This window comes from Rhinolophus hipposideros, assembly GCF_964194185.1.
Source record: "Rhinolophus hipposideros genome assembly, chromosome: 13".
In the NCBI taxonomy this organism is placed as follows: Eukaryota; Metazoa; Chordata; class Mammalia; order Chiroptera; family Rhinolophidae; genus Rhinolophus; species Rhinolophus hipposideros.
In genome coordinates, this window is record NC_138059.1 from 51,341,800 (window position 1) to 51,361,438 (window position 19,639).

At 38.4% G+C, this 19,639-nt stretch overlaps 1 long non-coding RNA gene across 1 annotated transcript; it reads left to right on the forward strand.

Moving 5' to 3' along the window:
- The first annotated feature begins 913 nt into the window (after nucleotides 1–913).
- Nucleotides 914–18,548, forward strand: LOC308506690. Its single transcript, XR_013994753.1, has 3 exons — nucleotides 914–1,510; nucleotides 1,929–2,104; nucleotides 16,877–18,548. It is a non-coding gene; the product is annotated as an uncharacterized lncRNA (long non-coding RNA).
- The last annotated feature ends 1,091 nt before the right edge of the window (nucleotides 18,549–19,639 follow it).

The following is a 19,639-nucleotide window of genomic DNA, read 5'->3' on the forward strand; positions in this document are numbered from 1 at the left end:
ACTTCACCCTGCTGCTATCATCTTTTTACAGAAAGCCTGGTAAGGACCCTGGCCCCCTGCAGAGAGAGAGAGAGAGAGAGAGAGAGAGAGAGAGAGAGAGAGAGAGAGAGAAGACCCTAAGAAAATGAGAGCCTAATTAAACCATGAGGTCCTATTTTACAAAAAGGAGAGAGGAGCTTATTAGCTACCTGAGGAGGCTAATCATATGAATGAGAAAAATTAACCAAGGGAAACAAGTGAAAGTTGGGAGCTCAAAGCTATAAATTAGGTGGAAGCAGCAGCCAGGTGTGTAGGCAAGAGTTCTTGCCAAGAATTTGAATTGTTAAGATCTTGAGAAGGGCGAGGGTCACCTTCAGCTTTCGATGGATTCACTCTCATGTTAGCAAGCCAGTTAATCCATCATAGTTTTTCTTATTACAAATACTAATACTAGCAGCTTCTAAGAATGAGACTTTGTGGGTCAGAATCCATGACATTATTGAGACACAAAGGATAAGTTAGGGAGTCGAATGCAATGTTTTAAAGATAGAAGAAGAAACGCCTAAGAAGTTTTGTTTGTGGTGCCACCTCCTGCTGGTAGTTAATGTCCAGTCACCCTGAAGAAGCACAGGCTTGAGTGCACTAGCTGACCCCTCCCTTGGATCACTCTTTCCCCTCATGCTGAAGTGGCTCAGGTACTTCTTAAGCGTGTATCAGCTCCCATTGCTGATGACCCAGCAGTTCTGGCTTCTTTCTTTAGTAACTCTCTTCTGAGTGGTGGCTTTTGGAATGGCTGTTGGAGAAGTAAAGTTGCCTGGAATATGACAACTCTTATTCTCTTGATGCTCCCAGGCCTCCCATGGGGCACAAGGCTTATCAGTGTGCCAAGGAACGGCCCCTGCTCCTCTTCCCTCACGATGCTAAAGGGCCTTGTGATCATTTGACAGCCTCCATTCCTCACTTAGAAGCTGTGAAATGGCTTGCCTATTTGCTTTATAAAACTCATATGTTCTCTTAAAATCTTTTTTTAAGTAAGTTTTTTTCTTCATTGGTTTTTATGATGATGTTAACATACTAGGAACCCAGAGGCAAGTTCACTTTAAAAAAAGATAATCTCTGACAAACGGTTCTATTTCTTTCTCTGGCTATTTGGTGTCAAGATGACAAGTGGCTCATAGGTGTGGGGTCTGTGTAGGAAGTCTCCTACATGGCCACACTGAGAATGTTTATTGTAGAAAGAGAACTTTTGCCCTGTGAAGTCACCTCCTCCGAGTCACCAGTAGCTTTCTGATATTCTATCACAGGAAATTCCTGGTGGTCCACAAAAGCAGTCTTCTGAGAGCAGCTGCAGAGAGAGAGAAAATAACTGTTGAATTTGACAGTATGAAGGTCTGGGGACCCATGTTCAGGGATGGCCCAGCACCTGGGCTCAGTGAAATGCAAACTGGAAGACTCTGAACAATGTCAAAATAATCCAAGGAACAAAAGTCAACTGACCTCTCATTGTAATGCATTTAATGCTGATAGAAAGGTACTAGAGGATGTCTTTTGTATCTCAACAAGGTAGTAGGGCATTATATTTAGATTTGGTTTCTTTGAAGCTGTAGTAACTACCCCCACCCCACCCTACCTCACTTTTATCTAACATTTAATGTTAACTGTCAAAACCTCAGCTTAAAAGTTTGGGTAAGACAGTGGTATGTTTGAAGCATCAGATTTTGAATGAAAAACTGTCTTATATCAGTGATTTTGACTCATAACATTAACATGCTTCAAATATTTTACAGTCACTTCTCCATTAACCTCAATTCACTGTGTGACACAGCCAAATCCCTTAATTCTCTGGGCCTTAGTTGTCTCATCTGTAAATAAGAGAGTGTTATTAATCTCTAATGGCTCTTCCAGATTTAAGATCCCAGGATTCTAATTCTTTTCATGTCCCTGCTTAGGGGGAGTAACAGGCACCATCTGTTGCTCTGACTGGGTGAGGAGCCTGAACCATGTTTCTCTGGGTCATACCCAGGACTCGTGAATGATATGATGCAAAGGTCCTTTTCCTGGACTATCTCTGGCTCTGACTGTGATGTAAGAAATAAATGAACAACAGCCTGAAAGAACAGTACAGGTGAGTTAGAGATTGACTTCTCTAAAATAATTATGACCCTTCGTTTGAGGTTGTTTCTGGGCCTTTTGAAAACTACTTCAATAACTATTTTTTTTCCCTGGAATTCCATGGAACAATGTAGGCTTTGCATTAAATCTTTAATGTTCTCTACTGATATGTTTTGAGTGCTGTTCATGCATCAAGTGGCTTGCTTCAGTTGGTCCACCTTGAAGGCAAAAATCTCATTTGATACTTTTGATGTATTGCAATAAGGTTGGCCTGAAGAATATTTAAATGTCTGCATTATTCTCTGTACAGTAAAATGGAAGGCCAAGGAGTGGCATGAATTCTTAGGGGCCAAAGCAATGATGAAGTTGGGAAGAAGTGATTCAATAGTCTTTGTGGACTTCTGTTGGCAGCCTGCATTTTCTTAGCTACGCAACTGGCGGCTGCTACACACCTCCCACCAGCCACAACAATTCATGGAAATTAATAAATGCATTTATTGGGAGAGGTCATGGATAAAACGGGAAAATCAGTCCTTCAGCTTCCCAGATAAATACTCTGGGATCAAGTTTCAACAGAAACCAGCCGTCTCCTTCACAGAACCAAGTATTTATAGCAAACAGAAGTGGTTCAAATTCTTAGGTAGTTCAGCAAAGTTAAGTACAGTTCTTGTCTTTGTTTAGTTAACAAATGTGTTTAGAGGAGGTTTGTCTCACAAAACACCAAGTACTAGAAACTCTAGCATATGAGAAGCCTGAATTAATGAATCTGATTATCCTCTCATGTGGTCATAGAGAAATGATAATTTTTGCTTAAAAGTGACATGCAGTTCAGTGAGGGAAGAAGAGTCTTTTCAACAAATGGTGCTAGAAGAAGTGGATATCCACATGCAAAATAATGAACATGAACCACTTTCTTATGCATAAAATTAACTCAAAATAGACCATAGACCTAAATGTAAGAGCTAAAAGTATTAAAATTTTAAAAGAAAATGTAAGAGTAAATCTCTGTGACCTTCAATTCGTCAGTGGTTGCTTAGATATGACACCAAAAGCATAAGCAACCAAAGAAAAAAGAGATAAATTTGGCTATGTCAAAATTTAAAACTTTTGTGCTACAAATGAAAACACAACCCACAGGAAGGGCAAAAATTTTTGGAAATCACATATCTGATAAGAAACTGGTATCTAGAACGTATAAAGAACTCTGACAAGTCAAAAACAAAAATACAAGTAACTCAATTTAAAAAATGGGCAAAGGATTTGAATAGACATTTCTCCAAAGAAGATACAAAGATGGCCCATAAAAACATAAAGGATGTTCAACATCATTAGTCATTAGAGAAATGCAAATCAAAATCACAGTGAAATACAACTTCAAACCTACTAGGATAACCATAATCAAAAGACAACAAAAACAAGTATTGGTCAGAATATGGAGACATTGGATCCTTATATATCGTTGGTGGGAATGGTTGGTGCAGCTGGTTGAAAAGCAGTTTTGCAGTTCCTTAAAACATAGAGTTACCGGCAATCTTGAGAAATAAGAACAAAGTGGGAGGTATCACACTACCTGACATCAAATCATACTACAAGGCTATAGTAATCTAAACAGTATGGTACTGGTATAAAAACAGACACATAGATCGATGGAACAGAATAGAGAGCCCGGAAATAAATCCATTCAGATATGGTCATTTAATCTATGACAATGGAAGCAAGAATTTACGTTGGGATAAAGACAGTCTATTTAATAAATGGTGCTGGGAAAACTGGACTGACTCATGCAAAAAAAATGAAGCTGGACCACCTCCTTACACCATATAAGAGAACAAATTAAAAATGGATTTAAAGACTTAAATGTAAGACCCAAAACCATAAAACTCCTAGAAGAAAACATAAGGAGTAAATTTGTGACATTACCCTGAATAATATTTTTACTGATATATCCCCTCAGGCAAGGGAAGTAAAAGGAAAAATAAACGTATGGGATTACATCAAACTTAAAAGTTTTTTCACAGCAAAGGAAACCATCAATAAAACAAAAAGGCAGATTACTGAATGGGAGAAGATATTTGTCAATGATACATCTAATAAAGGGTTAACATCTAAAATTTATAAAACACTTATTCAGCCCAACACCAAAAATATAAGCAACCCAATTAAAAAATGGACAGAGGACATGAAGAGATATTTCTCTAAAGAGAACATTCAGATGTCCAACAGACATGAAAAAATGCTCAACCACGCTAATCATTAGAGAAATGCAAATAAAAACCACACTGAGATACTATCTCACTCCAGTCAGAATGGCTATCATCAATAAATCAACAAACAAGTGCTGGTGAAGTTGTGGAGAAAAGAGAACCCAGGTACACTGCTAGTGGGATTGCAGATTGGTGTGGCCGCTATGAAAATTGGAGGTATCTCAAAAAACTGGAAATGGAACTACCTTATGACCCAGCAATTCCACTCTTAGTTATCTATCCAGAGAAATCCAGGATGCTAATGAGAAAAAAATATGCACTCTTATGTTTATTGCAGTGCTATTTACAATAGCCAAAACTAGGAAACAGCCAACATGCTCATCAGTAGACAACTGGATTAAGAAACTGTGGTACATTTATACAATGGAATATTACTTGGCTATAAAGAAGAATGAAATCTTACCATTTGCAACGACATGGGTGGACCTAGAGAACATTATGCTAAGTGAAACAAGTCAGTCGGAGGAAAAGAAATACCATATGATCTCACTTATATTTGGAATCTAAAGATCTGAATAAATCAGCAAAGTAAACAGAAATAGTCTCAGAGATATAGAGGAAAAACAGATGGTTCCTAGAGGAGATGGGGGTGGGGATGAGGGAGAAGGGGAAGAGATCAGACAGCATAAATTGGTAACTACAATATTGTCACAGGGATATGAAAGACAGTATGGGGAATATAATCAATAATGTTGTAAAGATTTTGTAGGGTGTCAGATGGGCACATGTCTCACTTATTAGGGAGACCAATTCATGGATGGTGTAGATGCTTGACCACTGCACTGTACACCTGAACCTGAAGTTGAATAATGTTGTATTATTAACATTATTATTAATGTTGTATTATTAATGTTGTATTGTTAATATTAACTATAATTTAATATATATATAATCATGAGACATGGAGTGTAGCTTAGGGAATAGAGTCAACGGAATTGTAACAGATGTATATGATGTCAGGGGCAATAGATTGGGGAAGGGGGTTATCAATTTTTGAGGGGTGAAATGTCTAACTATTGCATTGTTTTGTACACCTGAAACTAATAAAAAAACAAACAAAAAACTCCAAAAACAAACAAACAAAAACATAGACTTACCATATGAGCCAACAACATAACTCCTAGTTATGCGAGTATACCCAAGAAAATTGAAAATATGTCAACACATAAACTTGAACATAAGTGTTCATAAAAGCATTATTCATAATAGCCAAAACATGAAAACAACCCAAGTATCCATTAATTAATTAATGGATTAAAAAAATGTGGGATATCCATACAATATTATTTGGCTGTAAAATGGAATAACATACTATGCGTGGAACACCAAGGATGAACATTGAAAACATTGTGCTAAATGAAAAAACCAGGTACAAAAGACTATATAGTATATGATTCCATTTATAGGGAATGTCCAAATCTGTAGAGACAGAAAGTAGAGTAGTGGTTTTCAGGACTGGGGGTGGGGAGGAGAAATTTGGAGAAATGACTGTTAATGGATTTCTGTTTGAGATGATGTGACTACCCTAAACTCAGATCATGGAGATGGTTGTACATCTTTGTGTATATAATAAAACCATTGAATTGTACACTTTACATGGGTGAGTTTTAGCTCAATGAATCTTTAAAATAATTGACGTGTATGTATGTAGGTGATAATACATTATGATATATCTGCACTCAAGGCCTGCTGTATCCCATGCTCCCCACTGTTCTCCCTCACCAGATCCTGGCTCCACACAGCCAAAGGGAGGCCTTTACTAGCTAGGCTGTGAGAAGGAAAGGTAGCTGTGTTCCTCTACTCCTTCCTCCTACTTGACTGAATCCCAGAGATAGAAAGACAAAAAGAAATCTCCCAGGCTTTTTTTGGTTACTGAGGAAAGAAAAAGGCGATATATCACGTTGAAAAACTTATATACATATCAGTATACCAGAGCTTTAAAGATGGTTTTTAGTTTCTCATAAAATACTTTTAAAGCATAAACATTTATATACTACAGATTGACAGGATACATGACACTCTGTCTAGTTCTTTTCCTTTCATATGTTTATAATACATATATATTTTGAATATGTATTTGCATTTTTGCTATTCCCTTTTTCTATTCCAGCGTCTTAGTCCCTTTTTTATTTTTAATATGGTTTATTATGGAATCTTTTTTTATTGACCATAGTTGGTTATGGTGGCCATGAAAATGTACTTAGATGTTCTGCTTACAGAGAGTGTGCTTGGACACAGCTGCCTTTGCTGAGTTCTGTTATCCTTCGCTCCATTTATGCAGAGGATACACTACCCATGGCTGCTCCCAGCCAATGGCTGAACACACCAGAAATCCTGAGGCCTGTTACTGGGATTCCTATGACAGAATTACTTTGGCTTTAGGACTCCCTGTCAGCCTTGCTGAAACTTTTCCAGAACAACACTGCAGTTTCTCATCCTCCAACTATATAACTTTCCTCCCCTCACAAAGTGAGAGACTATATCACATAGGACATTGCCCTTGACTGCTCCTGGCAGATGGACTGCACTGGACCCTTGACCTCTCTGAGAGCTGTAGGTGGTGCCTCACTTCTGTTGACACTTTTTCAGGTTACAATGTTGTTCTAGTCTGATCAGCCAATGCCTGCCAGAACACTGTGGCCGGTGAAACTGATCTATGTCTTGTGTTTGGCTTTCTGGCCCATTTGCATTCTCACAATGGTGAGTCTTTTATTGCAAATGACTCTCAACAATGTGCTGCTCGTCAATTAGCTTTTGGAGTTTCTGTGCTCTCTGTCATTCACAGGCATCCTGTGTTGTTGAGTATTGAAACAGCCTCCTCAAAAATTGACTGAAAAATATTTCTGACTCTCCTCCTGCAGCTTTTCCTGACCCATGCACCTTAGTGAGGCAGTTTGGTCACTGAATGTGGCAGTCTGCAGAAAGGAATTATTACATTCTCTCAGCTGCTTTCTGGGTAATGATCAGGATGAAAGAGTTGGGGGTGGTCATCAAGAATAGTGAGGGGTTTATCCTACTTGCAAACTAATAAGTGAGTCAGCCATCATTTCAGTGATCCTGGCAGAAGACATGAGACTCCTGGGTCAGAGACAAAGGACTTTGCCACTCATGGCAATAGCAGTAGTTAGAGTTCCTGAGGCTAGTTCCCACAGGGTAATGTGATAAGGGGCAGGTAAAATCTGTGCATGCAATAGGTTGCATCCAGGAAAGGAACCCCAAGTTTAAGGAGCCCAAATCTTAATAGTGAGTAATGAGCTGGCCTGATTTTTACACTAGAGAAAAACACTATTACACTGGAAATTTAACATAGCTGCCCTTTGCTCTGGAGGGAAGCATTATCTTTATCTTCCAAGGCTATACGCTAGGCAAACATTCTGAAAAAAGAGTGTAACAAAGGTAGCCAATGCCTCTTCTCACAAGGTGTGTAGAGAGGCACCCTGAAGAATTGTCTCCCAATAGTTATGTAGATCTATTTTGAAAATTTGGGATTCTGCCCTTATGATAACTGGGCATGATGTTCCTTTCTGTCACCTAGTAGCAGTTGTAGGCTGGCCTGATGGTATATTCTCTGGGGACAGCCCAGCCAAAAGTGAGGCCTAAGGGATTTAAATTTCATTCTGGTTCAGCTACCTGGAATTTCTTGTTGGATTTACACAGCTTTAGGTCATAAAGATAATGATCACATGGTTGAGTACACTGCTTAGCAAATCCTCCTACGGTGGCACATACAGGCCAAAGTGAGGGAATAAACATTGTAATGAACTGAGTTGTTATGCCCCCACCCCCATTCATATGTTGAAACCCTAAGCCCCAAATGTGACTATATTTAGAAATACAGCCTTTAAGGAGGTAATTAAGGTTAAATGAGGTTATAAGGGTAAGCCCTAATTCAATAGGACTGGTATCCTTATAAGAAGAGACACCAGATCTCTCTCTCTCTCTCTCTCTCTCTCTCTCTCTCTCTCTCTCTCTCTCTCTCTCTTTTTCCTACACACACACATACACACAAGCACAGAGGAAAGGCTATGTTAAGACATATTGAGAAGGTAGATGTCTGTAAGCCAGAAAGAGAGGTTTCACCAGAAACCAGCCTTGGTATCTTGATCTTGGACTTCTCAGCTTTCAGAACTGTGAGAAAATAGATGTCTGTTGTATAAGCCACTCTGTCTATGGCATTTTGTGGCAGCCAAATGCCATAGCAGACTAATACAAGTATTTATATATATATATATATATTTTATAAAAGTGCCCTTGTCCCTGTTGTACTTGAAGGTCTTGGTGTGAGTAGGGGAATATTTGGACAAAAGCTGAAGTTATAGGTACTGGAATGGGCCACACAGATTTTGTGGTGGTAGAGGGAGAGTAATAACACTGGCACCTGGGGAAGGAGCTCCTTAGACTTTAGGAGCTATAGGGGAGCAAGTGACATTAATGATCTTTCTCTGGAGCCTTTCTCAAAGTGGAAAATGCCCTGGTATAGTTCTCTTACATTGTTGCAAGTGACTTAAATTTAAGACTGCTGGATCTCCCACCCTCTTGCAGATGAGTGTGAACACAATTTGATCATCATTTACCTTAACCTTACTGAGAAATCTATTGGAAACAGCAAAGGAGGGCTCTCCCATGCAAAACATCAGTTGCCCACTGGATGTTTTCACCATCCCCATGTCCATAGCCATTGGGCCATCACTCTGTAGGGTGAATGAAGATTGTGCTGCTGGTCGGTATTGTGTACAAACAGGACAGGTTGGATGGACTGCCCTTCAGGCAGCCGTTCTAAAACACGGACTGGGCCCAATTCAAACTGAACTGGCACCTGTAGGCCATGGTCAGGAGGCCATGTCATTGACATTGTCAATCTTTTCACATACACCCCAATGATGTAGATTTCGTTTGAATGGCCCAGCAGTTGTAAACTTTCTTTACAGGGGCACCAAGTGCACTCTCAGTGTTGTACTTCTGGTCTGAAGGCCAGGTGTTAATTTGCCTTTCTCATGAAAACATGGGGACTTGACCCCTAGGGGTGGTCAAGGAAAACTGCAAGCATTTAAGAAACACTTCTAGAGATCATATAGCCCTCAGATGAATGTGGAGATCTCTCCCAAAGCAGCTATGCTTAGTTCTCAAGGGAGCATTCTGAAGGGATAACTTGTTTGTTATTTATGTGCACCCCCTGAGCAATTTTTCCCACGATGGGAAACATCCAATTAAAAAAAGTGATATGGAATCTGCCCCTGATTTTAGCGGAAGTGATCAATGATGTGACCTCATTTCTGAAGGGCATTTAGGTCAGTATAATCTCATTGGCCATTATTGCTATGGTTGATATAATTGCCATAGACTTCCTTCTTCTGTACCTGGATTAATGCCTTGGGCTAAGTTAAAAGATCAATACAGAAAGTTAAGGAGAAAGTCACTTAGATTTTTAAGGTAGCCCCTGATGTTTTGTGGAATTTGTTCAGTTCATTGGATCTAGGACCCTGAAGGGCATTGTTGAGGTCAGTGCTGTAGGCTGGCCTTTCCTTGCTGCTTAGAGTCCTGTAGGTGGTAGTCTGAACTACTTAAGGCTGCTTAAATGCCCTGTGAGACAAATTGAATGGGTTTGGTCCCCGTTTCTGTTGGTCAGATGACAGAGTGACATACTTATGGAAAAACTTACCAGAAACCAATATCGTATAGAAATGAGGGGTGGATATTGTGCTGAAACAATTTTCCATGGATCTTTTGAGTTCCTGCAAATTTTGCTAGCAGAAGCACTGATTATCCTTTGTTCCAGACTATCTTTCTAAGGCTTTTATATTGTAAATATCCCTGGACAATAGATAGTGTCTCCCTTTGGAGCAAAGGGTAGGCATGCTTGCTGCTCATTATAAAAGATTTGGGTTTTCTAAGCTCAGGGTTCCTCTTCTATGTTATATTGCAACTCATTGTGTGTGCAGGTACCCATCTGGGCTTATATGCATCCTCCCCATGGAAACTGGGGGCAAGAACTGATGTAAATATGCTGAGGCTCATGCTGTTTGCTATATGGAGAGTAATAATTTTTTGTCCCTGACTCAGGAATCTGAGGATAAAATCTCAGATTCTTCACAGTTCTTATGTAAATAGTATGAGTAGTAAATCACCATTAAGTGTTCCATAAATCATGGATTGGAGAGACAGAAGAAATGAATTAGTGTATGTAAAAGAATTACATATATATGTGTATGTATATATATATGTGTATATGTGTGTATATATATATATATATACCCCCCCACACACATATATAATATATATATATATACACATATATATATATGTATATATATATATATATATATATATATATATATATATATATATATATATATTTCTTTTAAATTTTCCAAGGTAGCAGAAAGTCTTTCTCTAGCCAACATTATCTGTTCATCTGAATTTGTTTATATCACCTCTCTCTATTTTTCTGTTTCTACTTTTTCATATCCTTTATTTTTCAGGCTCAATGGTAATTGATGATAGCAGAAAGATTTTTATTTTGGAGCTATTTAGTATAACATTAATAAAAGACTAAGGCATTGGAACCACTGGGTAATGATCTTGCAGCTGACACAGGAGAAATATGGAAAGGACCTATGCTGAAGACTAAAGAATTTTCCATTGAGGTCTTTTTTATTTTATTTCATTTTATTGTGGTAAAATATACATAACATAAAATTTACCATTTCAACCACTATTGAGTGTACAATTCAGTGGCATTATGTACATTCATAGTGTTGTGAAACCATCACCACTATCTATTTCCAGAACTTTTTCATCATCCCAAACAAATTCCATACCTATTAAATAACTCTCCATTCTCCCCTTCCCCTAGTCCCCGGTAATCACAATTCAACTTTCTATATCCATGAATTTGCCAACTGCTCATTATAAAAGATTTGGGTTTCCTAAGCTCAGGGTTCCTCTTCTATATTATATTGCAACTCATTGTGTGTGCAGGTACCCATCTGGGACCTTGTATAAATGGAATCATACAATATTTGTTCTATTGTATCTGGCTTATTTCATATAGTATATGTTTGCAAGGTTCATCCATGTTGAAGCATGTGTCAGAATTCAATTTTTTTTTAAGGCCAAGTAATATTCTATTGTATGTATATACCACATTTTGTTTATCCATTCATCCGTTAATGGCCATTTGGGTTGCACCCACCTTTTGACTATAGCTTAGTGTTTTGAATCACAGTAACCTAACTTTGAGAACTGTCTCTGCATTAGCAAGCTTTTTGAACTTGGGTAAATTAATTTCTGTAAGCCTCAGTTTCCTCATCCTTAAAAGGGGAATAATGATAGTAATTGCATTACAGAGTTATTGAGTTACATAATAAAATGTACTAAAAGTATTTAACACAGAGCCTCAATAAACACCAGAATCCAGGTGGCACAGGAGAAAGAGTTTGACTTTAGAATTAAATAGCCCTATGTTCAAATCTCAGATGTCTTATTATGTGACTAAGGAAAGTTATTTGAGTTTCAGTTTTCTTATTTTAAAATTCAGAATAATAAGATTCATTCTTTTATACAACAAATATTTATTGACATCTACTCAAAACTTACAGGCATTCTTTTTAAAGATGGGATACAAGTGAACAGAACAGAAAAATAAATTCATACACTCATGGAGCTTACATTCTAGTTGTGTAAGAACAGAAACAGAAATAATTCTCAATTTGTGTGTTAAATAATACCGGAAATGGTGCTTGTTTGTGAAAACTAAAAGTCATCAACACCCTCACCTCAATTTTCCCATCAATTCTAAGCTAGTATGTCATAAATTGTCCAATTCTAGCCAATTCCCCACCTTGCAAGATCATCCTTAACATCACCTAGCTTAAGCCCTAAACCTTATATATACTCTTCTCTAACTTCTTATTTTAGACTCCTAAGATTCTGTCTTCCCTTACTATAGTAAATCTAATAAAGTTAGCTTTCCTTGATCAATAGGTTTATCTGATGATTGTTTGAGCAGTCAATGGAGGATACAAACAATAAACAAGATAAGTAAATTATAGAGTTGTTATAAAGAGTTGAGGTAAGAGAGAAGGGCGCTTTGCAAGGCAGATTATTTGACTTTGAGTAAGAATGAAAAGCAATTGGAAGGTTTGGACCAGAGAAGTGACATGATCAGATTATGATGACAACTGGCACCAGAATTGAGAAATAACTAAAGGGGGCAAAGGAGGCAGCCAGGAGACCAATTAGGAGACTGGAGGGTAGGAATGGACTTGTCAAGAGGTAGTTGGGCTTTCTGTTTTGAAGGTAGAATCAATAGACTTTGTCTGGCTTAGGTGTGTTCTATGTGCCTCCGTCATCTACTTTGCACATATGTCATGGGAAAAACGAGGAGTTCCTTTACCTCAAGTATGGTTCCACCTACATTTAAAAACCAGGGAGAAATAGCTCTCAAGCATGGTTAGCTGTGGGCAAAATTGCAAAATAGCTAAAACCTCATGGATTTTTTGCATGGATTTTGATTTTTAAAAATGTTTTGTTAAAATGTTATTTATCTTAACGACTGAGTTCTTTTTTTTTTCATTCTTGAGAAATTACTGTGTTGTTTGTCCCCTGAGAAATTGCCTCACTCACCTCACCCTAGCTCTGGCTCTGCTGGAGAGGCAGGTAGGTGAAGTGTTGTTGGCTGTGGTTGTAGGCCACGCCATTTTTTTGAGTGTTACATGAGGAGTTTTGAAGGGAAAGTCTTAAAAGTCTCAAGGTAGGTATACAAGTATTAGTCAGCTTGGGCTGCCATAAAAAAGAACAGTTCCACAGACTGGGTGTCTTAAACAACAGACATTTATTTTCTCAGAATTCTGGAGGCTAAAAGTTTGGGATCAAAGTGCCCACAGGGTTGGATTCTGGTGAGGTTGTCTTCCTGACTTGTAGATGACTGTCTTCTCTCTGTGTTTTCACATGGCTTCTTCTTTGTGTGCATGGAAAGAGAGTGCTCTCTGGTGTCTCTTCCTCTTCATATAAGAACACCAGTCCTATAGGATTAAGGTCCAAAGCTTATGACTTCATTTCACCTTAATTACTTCCCTAAAGGCCATATTTTTAAGTATAGCCACATCGGGGTAAAGGTTTCAATATATGACTCTTGGGGGACACAATTATTCCATAGCAGTGAGTACCCTTCTTCTATTCAGATCATGCTGCCTGAGGTGGCAGCTTGGTACTAGAAGACTGAGAATCAGAGTTTGGATTTTGGCTCTCCCTCTAAAGAACTATATGATCTTGGGCTACTTATTTACCATCTCTGAATCTCAACTTCTCCATCTCTAAAAGTACGTTAATATGTCTCATTACACAAGGAGATGAAGAGACTAATCTGAGATATATATGCAAACCTTAAACATAATTTTCAGTAAATGTTTAGGTTCCCTCCTTTTGGAAAACTAACTGGAATTCAGGAAACAAACTAGGATTGTAATTAAGTTAATGAAGCAGTTCTGGTCATCAACTTTAGGTAGCTGGAGTGATCGAGATTAGCATTACAGAGAGACTATTTACTATTTTTCTGAATTTTAGTGGCTGCCCACCCTTATCCCACACATTATTAGATCTTCAAGAAGACATTGGCAAGAGTCCCAGGCCCCACAGATGTCCTTAGGTCAAACAGGAACCTTTCCACAGCTGCTGAGCAGGAGGAAAAGTGCTGAGTCATGGATTTGTTTCCTTCTGATTATGTGTGGTTCTTATCATGTCCTTCAGTAAACATTAGCACACCCAGCTGTTAATAATGGTGATGAAATGAAGTTTCTGACTAAATCCGGGGTGGAGGTGAGGGTCATCTGCCTGGCAAACCTATACTTCTATCTATCTAGGAAGGAAGGGACCTATCTGAAGACAGGCTGTGAAGATAGGAATGTACATGTGGAGAATCCCTCGATTTCACGCAATAGGGCAACCCAAGCCTCCTAAAGGTCATGGTTGGGCAGGAACTGTGGATGTTGTCATTGGCAGATTTTCCCCAACCATTTCCAAAACCCTTTAGTATGCAAAGAAGAAAGATAAAGAAACAGTACCTAAGGCCTCATCTTGCTGGATGAAGTGTTTGTTTAAATCAGGGGTGTCTAAACTGCGGCCCGCAGGCCAACTGTGGCTCATCATCCATTGTTAATTGGCCTGCAGCAAATTCCAAAAATGTATTTAGTTTACTTAAATAAACCAGGTGAGGCAATACGTACTTCACCTCGAGTGAGTGGCCCAGCTGTTTGTGTATTTTACCGCATATGGCCCTTGGTAAAAAATGTTGAAAAAAGTTTGGACACCCCTGGTTTAAATAAATAGAGGACTATACCTACATCCTCAAAATTGATGTTTCCCTGGGGACTTACTCCAATTCTTTATTCTCCTTGTCTCCTTTTTCCATTAAAGCATGAGATTTCACTAGTGAAATCTCATCATTCCTATACTCCTTCTCCTGCCCTCCCTATATCTCCTTAGGAGGCCCAACCAGTGTTGACATGCAGGAATAGTATCAGATAATAATTTTTATTTGATGCCTAGAACTTTCCAGAATTTGTGATTACCAGAGTGAATCACAAGAGAGACTTTTATTCTCCCAGAAGGTGAAGGACAGTTATAGCCATGCCCTTCAGTGACTAGATGATCTTATGCAATTGCTTGCAGTACTGGGTTCAGAAACTCATTCTTTTACCCACAACCTGAGTGGAAAACTTCAATCAGGTAATGGAATATATATTATGCTCCCATTGCCCAACAAATTCAGACTTAATTGACATAAGGGAAAGTTCATTTCAACTGTTTTTAGTCCCTTTACTTTATCGAATTCATACTTGAGAAGTTTTCACAATGGAATTTAATTCCCAGCATTTAAATCAAGTTGATGATTAACTTATGGAACACAAGAAGAATTCTTGTTGCAATGTGTTACCACAAAGAGGGGAGCCAAGCTTACTAAAGCAATAAACTTGGGAAAGTCACTCAACATCTACAGCTGTACCTTTCACTATGGTGGTCACTGGCCACACGTAGCTCTTTAAATTAAACTAAAATTAGTTAAAATTAAAAACTCAGTTCCTCAGTCATACTATTCACCTTTCATGTGCTCAATAGCTACATGTGGTTTGCAACTACTGTACTGGGCAGGCGGATACAGAATATTTCCATCATCATAGAAAATTCTCTGGGAGCACTGGTCTACAGCCTTAGTTTCATCACCTGAGAGGGAAGTTACAACACTTCAGATTTCAGATGAGATGGTGCACATGGAAACACTTTGTACACAGAAGTGTGATACAAACTGTGTCATTAGCATTGACTTGTAATTTGGATGAAGAGTAGATTCCCGATTTCCTAAAGAAAAGTTTCGTGAAATAATCTGACTCTTTTGACGTATGTGTCTGATAGTTTTATAAGTCAGCTCTATTTCTCCCATTATAATCAGCAGTGCTGAGAATCCACCTTTCCTGGGCAGAAAGAAAAGGAAGTCCCTGTCCACTCCAGCTCCAAATTCCCAGACAGTCCTCAAACAACTGGCATCTCTCCCTAGACAAACTCTCTAGGACTTTTTTTCACCTCAACCCCTTAGCCTCATATTCTACAGCAGCTGTAGGAGGACATAAAACTATCCTCCCCCCAGCCCTACTGTCGTACACAGATTCTAGAAACCTCTGCACCCCACGTGCTTGTCTTAGGAGTTATGTAGTAGAGATGTATACTGAGAGAGTAGAGGCTTTGACCTGAAATAGGACTGGACTGGCTCTCACCTCCTGCATTTCTTAGCTATGTGACTTTGTCAAGTTACCTAACTTCCTTGAAGCAAAGTTTTTGTTTTTGTTTTCTTTAATTTCTGTAAATGCTCCTAAGACATTCACTTTGCAAGACTGTGGTAAGAGCTAAAAGAGCTAGTGGTCCTAGAATGTTTAGCACAATGCCCTGTGCATAGTATTTGGTACATAATGGGTGCTACCATGAACAGTAGTTGTATTTACTCAAGACCTGTTCTCAGTTCTGGAGGAAAATGGTGTTTTTTCTTTCTCTTGAAAAGCAATGGAACACTCTCAGATACTTCATTGTCTAAACATCCATGGCAAGGGACTAAATAGCTTCAAGTAAAAATGTGCCAGTGAGAATATGCATGTTGCACTAAATCCTGCCGATTGTTTGCCTAATAGCCATCATCCCCTGCACCTGCGTTTTCTCTTAATAATAGAATCCAGATTTTATTTTGATGTCTGGTGTCCAGGGCTCCCTCCCCAGGTCTAGATTGTTCAATCTTGATTGGTCCACGCTATCAGGTTAATATTATTTTTCTTGCTAGTGACTGATGTAAGAAAGGTCATATGACATAATTATGATAAGTGAGACATAGAGAAAGTGGGAAGGGAGGGGCAGATCCAAGGAAGAGTTTCTGATCATAAAAATGAAAGGAAAACAAATGGAAACATCAGATCCTATTCTTTCACCCAGTGCTGTCCCATGGGTAATGACTGAAACTATTGCCCTCTTGTGTATATAAGGGGACAAGCTTGAGGACCAAGACCAACGTGCCTAGATGACAGAGCGGAAAGATGGAAAGAACCTGAGTCTGTGATGATATCCAAAGACTGTTATATTAACCAATCCCAGAATCACCCTATTCCTAGACTTCTTGGTAAGTGAGATAATACATTTATTTTACTCTTTAAATCAAATTAAGAGTTGGAATTTTCTATTATTTGTAGCTGACAACATCCTAAATGATATGCAATACAAATAACCAATACAGTTCCATTTTTAGTTACTTATATATATGTCTGATAGTCCCTACTCAACTCTGTGCTTCTGAGATGGTATGCTATGTCTTACATCCTTGTACATCTTAGTGTCCAGCATGTAGTAAGCACTTACTACAGGTTGTTACATGTACATAGAAGTAAAATATGCCCCCTGAAATTACAGAGTACTTCCAATAGACCCTCCACCACAAGATATTAAAATAGAGGTTTGGTGGTGAGAGAAAGCCTGAAGATTACTAATAATACTTTTGTAGAGTCTACCTTTTCCTATTCTGTGTGTGATACATCATCCTGCTAGGAACACTTACTTAGAAATTTGATATTGTATTTAATTCTTCCCTTATCATTAACCCCTCATATCTGAAGAGTTGCTAAGCTCTGGTCATATTACTTTGGGTTTTCAGCTTATCCAGGGTAATCAGGTTCTAGGGGCAAACTGTCTTACACTGTCCAAGCAAATAAAATTGGTTCGAGAAAGAAAGGCCTTTTTTTTTTCCCCTAATGGGAACTGTGTCTTATCAAGAGGGAAGTCTACTAGGGAAGCTAAACCAAGCTCAAAAGGCTACCTGGCTGATGGATGGTAACAGAAAACAAAGTGCCATCGCAATGGCCCAACACCCCCAGTCCCCTAGATGCTATCTCCTTCTCTGGATACTCAGTATCTTACTTCTGCATGTGCCCACTGTAGCTGCCCTCAGCCTCTCTCACTATGGCAATGTTAACATGAGGTGTTATGATCCCTTGGTGAACCCTAGCCTTTCTTTTCACTTAGTAATCATTTCTGATGATCTGAAAGTATATTATCGCTCTTCTTACAACATTTAATGTCATGAAAGGCTGTGTTTCTCCTGGCCCACACATCAGGATCTTCTCCTTATTTAACACCATAGCCATCCATCATTCGTCCCAATAGGCAGTTAATGTGCCTGTTAGCCGAGCTTCCTACTAGAATTTTACTGTGTACAGAAATATTCCAGCAGAGGATGAATGACTTTCTGTTGGATGTGAGGCAGAGGGTTTGTGCAAGTGGAAAGGTCTTCAAAGCTGTGGTTCTATGCTGACCTCTTGTGTGTTCATCCCCAGGAAGGCAACTTTCTGTGTTAACTGCTCTTGTCTGAAAAAGGTAACCAAAGATTTTTTTTAGGATGAAATCTCTTTGGGATGATGTAAATGATTCCATCTTTTGGGGTCTTTCATCCAGATTAGAGAAGAAAGAATGAACAAGAGAAAAAAGGAAATATATTAAGGATGGGAACAAATGAGAAAACAAGTGAGGAAAGAGTGTTTAACGATGAGAAAAAGGAAAAGAGACAAAGAAAGTAATTGGTTAGAGTCTTAAAAAAGAACCACAAACAACACTGAGAGCAAAAAATGTTCACATACAAAAAGAAAACAAAAAGGGTCCATGAACGTGAAAAAAAAAATAAAAATAAATAAAAGTTAAGAATAAACCAAAGTGAAAAGGATAGTGGTATAAAATAAGATTGACATATATCAACTTGACTACTTGTACTAAAATAATTTTTTCTAGTGCATTTTAAGAATGATTTATCACCTAGTAACTGATAAAAAAAATTTTGTGGTTTCACCAAATATAGTGAAATAGCTTTGTTGCTATTATAAATTATACTTGTTTGCTATGCCTGTCACGATTTTTTTCTTTATAGAACCTAGAATTTTAGAAGTGAAAAGGTGCTTAGAGAATTTCTTATGTTTGATTATTTTAGAGAAAAGGAAATCTCCGTCTGAAGAAGCTACTTGCCCAGAGTTATGTAGCTGGTAACACAATGAAACCAGGACTTGACCTTCCCCAAGCTGGGGTTCTGAGCTGGTCTGGTGCCTTCTGAGGCTCCCTCTTTCCCTCTAGGCCTCCCAATTTGCAGACCTGTTCCTGTACCCCCATTACTCATTCTTATTGAGTCTTACAAATTTAAATTAGTATTAAAAATTACTAAATAAATATAATTATAATATGAATATAAATTAGTATTTAAAAAATTACTAAATAACATTGTAACATGTTACAACTTCATAGCTAATGTTCATAGAAATTTTATAACGTAGTAGGTATTGTGCTCAATGTTTTACATGCATTAACTCATTTAATCCTTAAATGAGTAACAATATAACATGTTAATGATGGAATTATTGACACCTTAGCTAATATTTATAGAAATTTTTCAGTGTGCCAGGTGTTATGGGTTGAATTGTGTTCCCACAAAATTCATATGTTGAAGTCTTAACCCTCAGCACCTCAGAATGTGACCTTGTTTGGAAATAGGGTCATTGCAGATGTGACTAGTTAAGATGGGGTCATTAGGGTAGCTCTAATCCAATGTAACTGGTGTCCTAATAGAAAGGAAAAATTTGGACATGGAGACAGACACAAATAGAGGGAAGATGGTGTGAAGAGACACGGAGAAAATGGCCATCTGCAAGCCAAGGAGACAGGCCTGTGCAGATCCTTCCCTTACAGCCCTTGGAAGGAACCAACCCGGCTGACAC